This window comes from Haliaeetus leucocephalus, unplaced genomic scaffold (genome assembly GCF_000737465.1).
Source record: "Haliaeetus leucocephalus isolate CR32 unplaced genomic scaffold, Haliaeetus_leucocephalus-4.0 Scaffold858, whole genome shotgun sequence".
Classification (NCBI taxonomy): domain Eukaryota; kingdom Metazoa; phylum Chordata; class Aves; order Accipitriformes; family Accipitridae; genus Haliaeetus; species Haliaeetus leucocephalus.
In genome coordinates this window covers 2,379,655-2,390,751 of record NW_010973294.1, presented here as the reverse complement: position 1 = coordinate 2,390,751, position 11,097 = coordinate 2,379,655, and the positions used below count along the sequence as shown (strand labels likewise).

General features: G+C 39.9%; 1 protein-coding gene across 1 annotated transcript in view; it reads right to left on the bottom strand.

Moving 5' to 3' along the window:
- Nucleotides 1-467: 467 nt before the first annotated feature.
- The window catches only part of CA8 (carbonic anhydrase VIII), a 60,610-nt gene continuing 49,980 nt past the window's right edge, over nucleotides 468-11,097 (bottom strand). Inside the window, exon 9 of the mRNA XM_010582961.1 lies at nucleotides 468-938. The gene's annotated coding sequence lies outside the window, so the exon portion shown is untranslated. The remainder of the gene's footprint in view (nucleotides 939-11,097) is intronic.

Sequence of the window (11,097 nt, the reverse complement as noted above, 5' to 3'; positions counted from 1 at the left end):
TTTGCAGGAATCAGAAGCTATGAGCTTGACTAGCTGGCTTAGACTACCGTTCCCTTTTCTGTTCTGTCAGATGTGGCATGTGTGGCCCAGCGTGGCGATCCCCATGCTGCGTGCAGTGAGCCCAGGACATGCAGAGCAGGTCTCCAGGCCACCATCCTCAGCAATGTACAGAACAAACGGAATTGTCGTAATTCACAGGAGAACAAAGGCTGATCATTTTCTGCCTGAATTGAACATTTCTTTGCAAAGTTCCATGACTCGCCAAGTAGAAAATAATCCAGTTGATTCTGTTTATTGTTATACCAGTTAATTTTCCTTATTTCAAAATTGTCCTTTATTTCAGCAAGATTCCTAGTAGTGCAACTGTCATTCAGCTTTATTCAGATAAACCATGTTAAGTGCATAGCTTTGGCATAGAAGTGGTCCTTTCTGCCCAAAAATTAATTCTGAATTTGTATAATACTCTCTGTGAACAAACAATGTTTTTATTAACTTTACAGAACGCACCTCCCTTCTACAGAAAAGATGGTTACTGACAGCACAAGAGATGATACGGAATAAAATTAAATCTAACATTCAAAACAATAATGAGTATTTCTACATATTAACATTCATACCAAGCTTAAAATTAGTACTATTTGGATCACAGACGACTATTGAATGCTATGGCAAAGAAACTATATAAGCAATGAAAATTACCATTTAAAAATAGTTAACAGCGTGAATTGGAAGATTTAATGTGTTTTCTTCTTTTAATGTACAGCCCCATTCCCAGAATTTCACTGGACCATGCGGACAGACCAACTGTCACAGCTGTCTATCAAGGCTGAATTAGATGAAGATGAACAATACAGGCTTTGTGGTTCAACTGAAGCAGCAGCCTCAAAAGTTTCCATTTCTCATTTGAGGGCACTGTGGGAGCATTGTCTTCCCCCTCTCTGAAAAGAGAATGGAACAATTATGTTACTGAAATTCCTCCACAGTGGGTCTGAAAGACTGTTTATGTCCAGCCAGGGAGACAGGGAAAACTAAAAGCTGGGATTTCATGACAGCAGGTGGGGGCAGTTTCAGGGTATACACTTCAGTGACATAATGGTCCTGATTCTTCTCTTTTAGGGTAAAGCCAGTGCTAGAAGATTTACTAGCAATGGAGGAAATGGCAATGAAAATGCAAAGTTAAATGGAGTGGTAAAATTATTAACTTGAAACAAAGCTTTACAACTGGCTTTCTGAATCAATCAGGTAATTGATTCTAATGCAGAGACCATGGCAGTAAACTAGAAAGGAAAATATACTAGTCAGAATTTTTTACCATTTACTATTTTAGGGGCCCTATCAAGTGAAGTGCTGAGTACGCAGCTCTCATGGGAGTCAGGTGGGCTCAGGAGATAGAAAGCAATCACTCAATTTGTCCCTCCTAATAGCAGTAATATTCTTATTCATTAGCAGCAGAGATAAATCGATACTTGATTTCATGCAAATACATATTCATGTGCTCCAGCATAACCTCAGGAAATCAGCTGCTCAGGTTGCCCCAGTGCTCTCAGTTCAGAAGCGGCAGGTATGAGAGTGCCAAACCATTTCATTCTGTTGTACTAATAATCTCATTTTTTTCCTGAGGTTATTTTAGCGCTAACTAGAACTCAGTATATACACACTAAAAATCTGTAAGTGCTTGGGTGCAGATGGTCACCTGGAGCTACAATTGCTTGCAGGAAGAGTCAACACATCTCTAGAGAGTTCCCACTCTTTTTCTTAAAGAGGAAGGGAATGTAGAGGCTGTCAGTCACCAGCAGTGCTGTTAAGCAGTCAGTGTCTACCCACAAGATAATCTGTGCCATGATTTCCATGTGCTCCCTGGTTATCATCCAATACCCCCAAAAGTCATGGTGACTGGCAGCAGGACCATTTGATGGTCAACTTGAAGAACTTTCTACCAGCTGCCTTCTCAGGGAGGCTGTAAACCCTTCACAGAGCAGCTGGTTTTAGCCACAGTTACTCTCCATGTAAAAACACAGAGGATTCCCAGTTCTTCCTGGGGTTTGGTATAAAGGTGTAACATAAAAAACCATGAAATAATAACAAGTTATTCTCCATCTCTGGAAAAACTCTCTGCGTGTTTTTCAGTCAGCTACTGATATACGGGTGCAGGCACCGACCCCCTCCCTGAACTGAAGAGAAAGGTTCCTCTTGTGTGGACAGAAGATACCGGATCAGGGAATTAGACTGAAAAATCTGAGCAAGGAAGCTCAAAGAAGCCAAAAACTTTGTGTTCTTAAGGTTCCGTGTAGGCAAACTAACGCTATGACACAGTGACACTTTCTCAATCTCAATTAGTGCTAAACTAATTAAGAAAACTGTTTTATACACTGCAGTGAGTAGTATCTCTCTTCTTTCTTGGATAATCCCTAGTGTGATGTAAGGGTGATCGAGTATCTAATTACTCCTTAATTGAATGCACATTTTGTACATTTTTCACTAGTTCAAGCTTAATGCTTTTAGTCCAAAAATCAAAGTCAGTGAAATTAAGTTGAACTGGGATTTGGGCAGCAATTGTATTAATGGATTACTTTTGGAAAGGAGCCTAATTACAAGCCAGTCTGAAGATTTCAGTTGTGTTTGTTATAGAAATACTTAACGTATTGTCTGACAAAAGACTGACTGTATATATCGGTAGTGTTGTTATTCATGTTTACCCCTTATTCTTGCTTAAGAGGAATTTTTCTACTGTGCTAAATTAATAGCACTGTTCCATAATATATGTGGTCAAGTAACACAGTATTTAGGCTAAAGGTTTATGTACATATGAAGATACCTACTCCTCTTATTCTTCTGAAAAGTTTTTGCAAATGTAGTATTTGAGCTACAATTGTACAAATCGACGTGTATTATAATCACAAAATTGCCTAGATGCCTTGCTTGTTTATAGATTATATTTCTGCCTCTGAAATTTCCTTTGCTTGGGTTGAGTTCTACATACATTAGAGTCCCACTGCTTCTGGTGGAGTCCTTTCCAGACAAGACAACCATCCCCAAAGAAAAGCTTTCAAGATCAGTGCCATAAAGTGTAAATACCTAGGAAATCTGAGAGTTATTATCATAGTACCCATGGTTTAAAACAAAAGAAATATTAACAAGGTCAATCAAAATTCAGAAATCATCCCCAGAATGTAAAAAAATCATTATGTTTCCAAGAATATTTATTTCTAATTCTTTCATATAATAATTTTATGTCCTTAAGAGTCCTCACAGAGAATAAATTCTCTTGTACAAAACTGGGATAAATGCAAGACTGTATCTTTATCGCAGAAACAAGGAGTGGTGACAGGAACAAAGACAGGGCTAAGCTCGTATATTTTTAAGAACCAAAGGTCCCAATGTTCCCATAGTAATAGACAGAACACATTTAAAAGAGAAGATATAAGAAAACTTCAGTGAAAAGGATTATTTTTCAAAGTCTTCCAAACGTGTTGAGAAAGTACAAATAAATGGACTATGGAGAAATGAAATAGGATGGCCACAATAATATGCCTTTCCATCTGATAGGGAGAAAATAAGATGCCCCACTGCAGCAGCCTTAGGTCAAGATCACTACACAAGATCAAAAACTTTCTTCTGCTACTTAAAAATACTCAATCTGCTTTCTGGAGAGCTTTTCCACCTCTTTTGTCTTACCATATTCCCTATCATTATTGTCTCACACAATGTCTTTATTTTTTTCCTTATAGAAACATCTTGCCTTCTCCTCCTTAACACTAGATGAAACCAAAAAGTTTAAGAGTTTAAAAAAAAATCAAAGGACATGGGTGGCAAAACCAGTTTAACACTGACTACATATTACCATTATCCTATACCTTCCTAAAAACAGCACCTGAAAGTATGGATTCAGAGTGTCTCAGAAAAGAGAACTGACTACCTTATGAATCCTTATCTTTCCTGAAACACTTTGCATTCCTTCCATGAAAAGGTCACAATTTCTTGAGTCTACATCTAGTTCTGTGGGCATTTAACAACATCAGGCTAACTAAAGTGTACCTTTGTTTCTCTTGAGCTGTGGGGATACATAAAAATCTTTTAAAAATTACAGTAAGTTTTGCTGTGTAGCGCTGCTCTGTCATAAATTGCGGTGTTAGTCATAAAACATTGCTAACAACAGTCACTGCTGGTATTCTCTTCCTTGAGTGACAATTATCAGTTGCAAAAACATTTTTGGTTACCCAGATAACTTGGTTGGTTTTATTTGCTATTTATTTTCAAAATGTTGTTTGCTTAGCAAGAGCTTGTTTGCATACTTTCATTGCATTGTTTTCATCCACATGAAATAATTAGAATTACAAATTCCAATAAGAGTAAGGAACTGTGACTACCTGGATCTTCAATTTCAATGGAGTAATAATGGTCTGCTTAAAACTCCCTGTGTGATTTCATCTAGGTAAAACAGAGTGCACTCCCACTGTCCAACATGTATAACATTGCTGAAGGAGGAATGCATATTGCAGGCTTTCCTCTCTGTCTGTGGTCAGACACATGTACCTGTATGTCCTTCTAATATCCTTGACATTTGAGAGCTGTTACATTACTATATTTCACACGTACTAATCTGAAGTCTCTGTATTTTAAAAAACAGGTGTAGTTTTACCAAAGGTGATCTAAGCTTCCTACCATTTTGCCTCACCACTAATTTGCAGCATTTTCCCCATAAGTGAAAATAACATGGCAGAGTTTTAGTGTGTTCAGACCCTAACTTTTGGGTTGAAATTGCCAATAAACATGCTGTGAGGGTGTTTTTTAGGACATGCACTCCCAGCTACATTATCACTTTCAAAGCAGCAGTGTACAGACCATACATGGTTTATGGTAAGCAGCTGGAAATTACACTCTCAAAATGCTTTTCATAAAAAAGCTGATGATAACAGTGCATTGTGGATAGCAAAGAATGTGTGATGCTAATAGAGAGTCACAGGTCATGAAATCTGGGAGCTCTTGTCAGCATGAAGTATCTTATTTGAAGCATAAGCAGGGGTCTGATTCCTAGGCTACCTTATGCTTTTTTTGGCTTTGAAAAGGAAGCACAGCATTTTGTTTCTTCTTTGCTGCTTCTTTACGTGCTACAGAATTTTGACTGTTTTCCATTCCTCCACCAATATTTGTGTATTTCTAAGAAGAGCTCAGTAAAGGAATGAACAAGGACAATTCCAATATGGTACTAATTCTGGAAACAGCTACAATTCAGAATGGTTTTCTTCCTCATTTAGGGCTTGATCACTCCCTACACTGATACTCTGGCCCAGAAACAGCATAAATTTCTACTACAGCAGTGACCAGTCTATGACTCTTGGGCTGCCTGTGGCTACCAAATCCCTAAGTTGTGGCTCCTGTGTCAGAGGTATGTCACACAAGCAACAAAAGTGTTTTGCTACTCACTAATTTGAATCCTCAGCAGTGGGAAAACACGTTAGGCTGACATTACAGGGTTCACTTACAACCTCAGTGCACACTCCATTCCTTTCTATGACAACAAAGTAGTGGGAAGCAAATTGAAAAGGCACCATGTTTCAGCCATTCCTGAAACTCTTAGTTCCCTGAATGCTCCAAAAGTTTTTGGTATGTTTCCAGTAGGTCTCCAATTATGGTGTGTGGCTCACAAGCCAAAGATGTTTGGCCCTCTGTCCTATAGTCATACACTGAAATGTAAGCACATTCTCAAGTACTCTGAAGTGGCAGCAGAGTGTTGAGCACTATACATAAGTTCTTAAAAACAGAACAATAGTCAGTTTTGTTGATAACATGAAGTTGAGTTTCTTTCAAAGACCGAAACTTAACAATTAAACCAACCACCTTTTAAGCATAAAACCTAAACTCAAGGAGATAAAAAATGACCAATGAAAAATCTCTTGCTGAGAAGCAGCATAAATACTCGTATTTCATCAAATCTAGGAAATTGGTGTTTGTATTTCTAAAGAACTAGTCTTGATGATCTTTGTGTTGGTTTTTTTTTTTTTAACCAGGAAAAAGAGAAGAATGGTCATAGTAGCCTAGTGATGCATGGCTGCTGAAAGCTCAGTCCACCTCTGGATCTACACAACAGGAAAGCATAAAATTCCCAAGTGTTGGAACTTTCTGCAGAGCAACTTGTTTGTGAACTTCAGGAACTACAAAGGCTACTAGTAAACTGAGAATAAAGACGCATATTGATCAGTAATGTAAGCCTCCATTCAAATGCAAAGTTCACTGAGAACTGCTTAGGCAAAGAAATACGGACCACAGCATCATGCCACTCTTGCCTCCATTTCTCAAAGGCAAGGCACAGCTTTATAGCTCACTCTGTATTTGAATGTCCCTTCATATTCTATAATCTAATTACCATACAGTGTGCAATGCCATAAAGAGGGGAGTGCACCACTACCTGTTTAGTACTAGCTCATTCCCACTGGCAACACCGATCCCCTGTTCAGTGTCCTATGGAAAGGGCTGCATAGTTTTGGTGCCACAAGAGCAGCTCAGCAGCTTCAAAAGCAAGTGATTTGCACTATCATCTACTCACTAAACGCACCGGATACAGTCACCACATTGCCCCCTCTCCTCACTGTGAAACTAATGCTGTGCCAATTTCTGCTTGTCTGCTCAGACCTCTCAATATCATGCAGACAGTCTCTGCAGTACCAGGCATGCAGTCTCTGTTCCTCCCACCCTAAATTACTCTTTCCTGTTCCTCAGGCCTAGCACAACCTTGGTATTCAAATGATGTAATTTCTTTTTTTTCCTCTAATCTTGAATGCACAACTAGGAAAACAGTAATTATATTAAGAATGGTTTTTGATCCAAGTTAATTTCTGCTATCATAATTTACAGGACATTGGATAAACTTGCAGCTACTTAGAGTCTGAGGTCTACCAGAGATGTATGTGTACGTATGAGAGTGTACATGCATTTGTGTATATACAAATCGATACTTTTTCAGGAGTTTCTGAATCAGTCACAAAAAAAGATGTTCAGGAGAACTGGAGTAATGTATAGAGGTAGATGGAGTAGGTATAAGCCATCATCACACTTGAAGGACAATTCTTTATTTATGGATACAAAATAAATTGTGTCTGCGATGTGAACTTTTGAGACAGCACATTGGAGATCAAATTCTTTAGTTTATTAATTATGCTCAGTGGAAAGTAAATTAAAGTTTATCACTTTCAAAAGAAAATATTCTTTCAATATTATTTTAGCTAGTTATTTTTTAGAACTAGCTCTTACTGCCTTCTTCTAAAAGAACCTCATTTATTTCAATGACTTCTGTACCAGGCACTTATTTGACCTTCTCTTAGTAAACGGGAGCAATGCCATTTAACTATCCTATGCATGGAATCACGCTTATACACCCTGATTTATAAAGGGATGAAGACATGTAGGCATGCCATACTGAATTCAGTATCATTATCAATTCAAGTTGATATCCACGTGTTTGAATCGGACATCTTATTCATTCACGGATAAAACTGTTCCACTGATTAACAGAGGAGAAAGGCATGTCTATCAAATCAGTTACATGTAAAGCAACAAGGATTAAAGAGAGGGTAATAAATCCATTGGAAACCTCAAATGATGCTGTCTTCAGTGAAGAAGACACTACTGAAAAAGTACTTATCCATTAGGTAAGGTGGTAAGCCCCAAAATAAAATAGCCTGCTGGAATAATCACAAGTCGCATGTTTAAAAATAGTGAGTCAGGACTCAAATTGTCAAAAAACTAGCCTTTAATAAAATGGAAGATTTAAGGTTTTTCTTATTTGATTTCTAGAAGTGGTAGCATTTGTTGTCCCCATTGCTAAGCTTTGCTGTAAACCAGTAAGAATTACAAATCTTTTTCCAAGATCACCTGAGATTATCACGAAATAGCCTGATGCCCATAGCAAGGGCTCTGAGTCAGGTATGAAGTATCAAAAAACCTCGTGGTAACACTGAGGAAGTCACAATGTTATCCTTTCTCTCTTTTCCTTCTGAAAAGGATCTGGGAGTCCTGGTAAACAACAAGTTGAACATGAGTCAGTAATGCACGCACGCAACAAAGGTGGCCATCGGCCTCCTGGGCTGCACTAGGAAGAGGATTGCCAGCAGGTGGAGAGAGATGAACCTTCACTTCTACTCAGCACTGATGAAACATCTAGAGTACTGGGTCCGGTTCTGGGTTCCCCAGTTCAAAAGAAACATGGACATACTGGAGTGAGACCAGCAACAGGCCACAAAGATGATTAAGGGGTTGGAGCACCTGTCATAGAAGAATAGGCTGAGAGAGCTGGGACTGTTTAGCCTCAGGAAGAGATGTTTCAAGAGGGATCTTATCAATGTGTATAATACTTTATGAGAACAAGTATAGAAGATGGCACCAGACTCTTCAATGATATCGAGTGAAAGGAGAAAAGGCAATGGGTACAAACTGAAGTACAGGAAATTTCATTTAAAATTAAGAAAAATCTTTTTCCCTGCAAGGGTGGTCAAATACAGGTACAGGTTGCTCAAAGAAGTCGTGGAGTCTTCATCCTTACGATACTCAACACCGAGCTGGACAAGGCCCTGAGCAACCCACTGTAGTTAACGCTGCTTTGAGCAGAGCATTGGACTAGCAGATCTCCAGAGGCACCTTCCAACAGCAACTATTCTGTGATTCCATTGCTCTTCACTGCCTAAAACTGAACTCAATTTTTTCACCTTCCACGTCTGCAAGCAGATCTGTACTTAGCTTTCCCTCCAAATTCCTTAACACCTGGCTGGTTCTGTCACTACTGGATATGATTTAAAGAGGATAGAAATAAGAAAAAAAAGGCTTTTTTGAGAGAAACGTATGTGAAAACTTTGGCAACTGCAGGAGAGAAAGGATGTAAAGGCTGTTATATAAGAGACGTATTTCAAAACCACACACACAATAGAGCCCAAAGACTCATTAGCCCCAGGCTATTGGAGAGATACGCATTTTTAGCAGAAAAGCAGAGCCAAAAGAGGCCAACTAGATAGCAACAAACTTATTCTAAAGCCCATTTGGTTAAAGAGAGCAGTGAAGCTACAAATTTCTACCTGTTTTGTCCTCCTGAAGGCTCCCTTTAGAGCCTGGCCAAACTTTGTTCTAGAACTGGAGGGGGGTATTTTGAGATCTGGACTTTCCCATGATAGAGGAACATTTAAAAAAGAAAACAGTTCTTTCCCTGAGATTACACACCATGACATATCATGTTTGTGTCAACTCTGCCTTCCACTCAACAAACTAGCACAAATTGCATCAAAGATCAACATATGCCCTTTGATCGTAAGCCACAAAGGGTTCAGTTCTGTCAAGGTTTAAATCAAGGCTGAAAAGCAGATGTTCTGAAGATTTGTGAGCATGTGAGAGACTGAAAGAGTTAACGTCATAAACATTGTGGTGGGGCAAGTTCTGCCTCGCCACAAGCACTGCCTAGCAAGGAACCACAGGTGAAAAGAAGCTGATCAGCACAGATCAGCAACAGGAGGGGGAGGGTGCGCCGGAGGGTGCACAGCTCCCTGTTCTGATATGCTGAGCAGGGCAGCTCACCATACATGGCCAAAGATCAAACAACGGTCATGTCTGCAGGGAAGGGGAAGTTACTCCCCAAACGATCCCCAAGTCCACCGACCCATCTCCCGAAGGTACTGAAAGCACAAACCGTGCATGACACTTAATTAGCCTAATGAGTTCTAGTGCCCACCTGAAGGAGGGGCAAAGATGATAAAAGGACACAAACTGAAGCCCCACGTGCACGCACCCACTGGAACTGGACCCCTCGGCTGACTGGACCAACGCTGGACCCAGGACCAGTGAAGTGTCTCTTTTCTTTTCTGTCCCTCTCTCTCTGTCTCTCTCCTCTTCATAATCCCTACACCTCATCTCTTTAAGACATAAAACTGTTGACCAAGTCTGGGACCAGGAGTGGATCCAGATGCCCCTAGGCTCTTCTCTGAGAAGGAGTCTAGAAAGCAAGGGGGTCTGCTCTGAACCTCGTGACTCAACGGGAGGGCTCTCCTTATTCCCTGAATTGATGTATATGGTTACCACGGGTTACACGGTTTACTGAGGCAGTTTCAGGCCAGTTCCTGTTGTGAGAAACCCCACGACCTACTGTTACACCTCCCAAGTTCAGGTTGCTTCTGCCATGAATAAAATGTTTAACTGATTGTTTGGTGTCGTTTCACCTTAATTTAGCCCAAGGGAATTCCGAATTCCACATGACTCCCTGGTCTGTCCAGCCCAGGTCATGACAGAGCGTGGCATGCATAGAGCCTGCATTCTGATTCAGTCAAAACTAATTAGAGCTTTCAAGCAACCTCTTTCTACTCCTGTGTATACATTTATGGAAACATTTGTCTCCTTTCCCTGACAGAGTGACAAGGTCATGAAAAACTAATGTTCCTCAAGGTTCTTCAAATGTTGTACCACACTGGTTTGGAACAAAAGAAAACATTGAAAACTTTACTGACAGTTCTGGCAGCCTTGGCAGAGGGGCATTGTGTCAGAAAAGAAGTCCACCAGTGTGTTTGTATTTGTAATATTCAAGACATACCAGAGCTTTAAAATAAAAGGTAATCTCCTCTTTGAAAGGAAGAAATGCTCCATCTTGGATCACTATGTAGATGCCACCCTGCCAACTGTTACCTCCCCATCTGCTGCTGGGTCTTCATAGCAATATTCAGCTGATGTCAGCAGTCCCAGCTTAAGGACCATTACGCATTCCTATGAATGAGGGAGGCTGTCTTTTCTGAGGATGTCTGAGGTCTGTGTGAGGAGCTACTGTTCCTCAACACCTTCCTCCTGGAGAGAACTGTGTGAGGAAATCACTACAAAGTAGGTAGGATTGTTTTCTTCCCTTTCTCCCTCTTTGCATAGAAGAAAGGTGATCAAAGCAGCACAATTTCTTTTTACGCTTCATTTTTCCAGCTCCCCAGAGACAAACTTAATAGCAAGGATATATTGTGAACCCTTGATTGGTTTAGTGCTATTTGGATTGAGGCATCAAAAACTATAAAGAAGACCTGGCCAAATGAATTTCTGATAAATAATTCAACCAGGTGTAGAGAGCCAAGTGCCATTTCTTCTGTG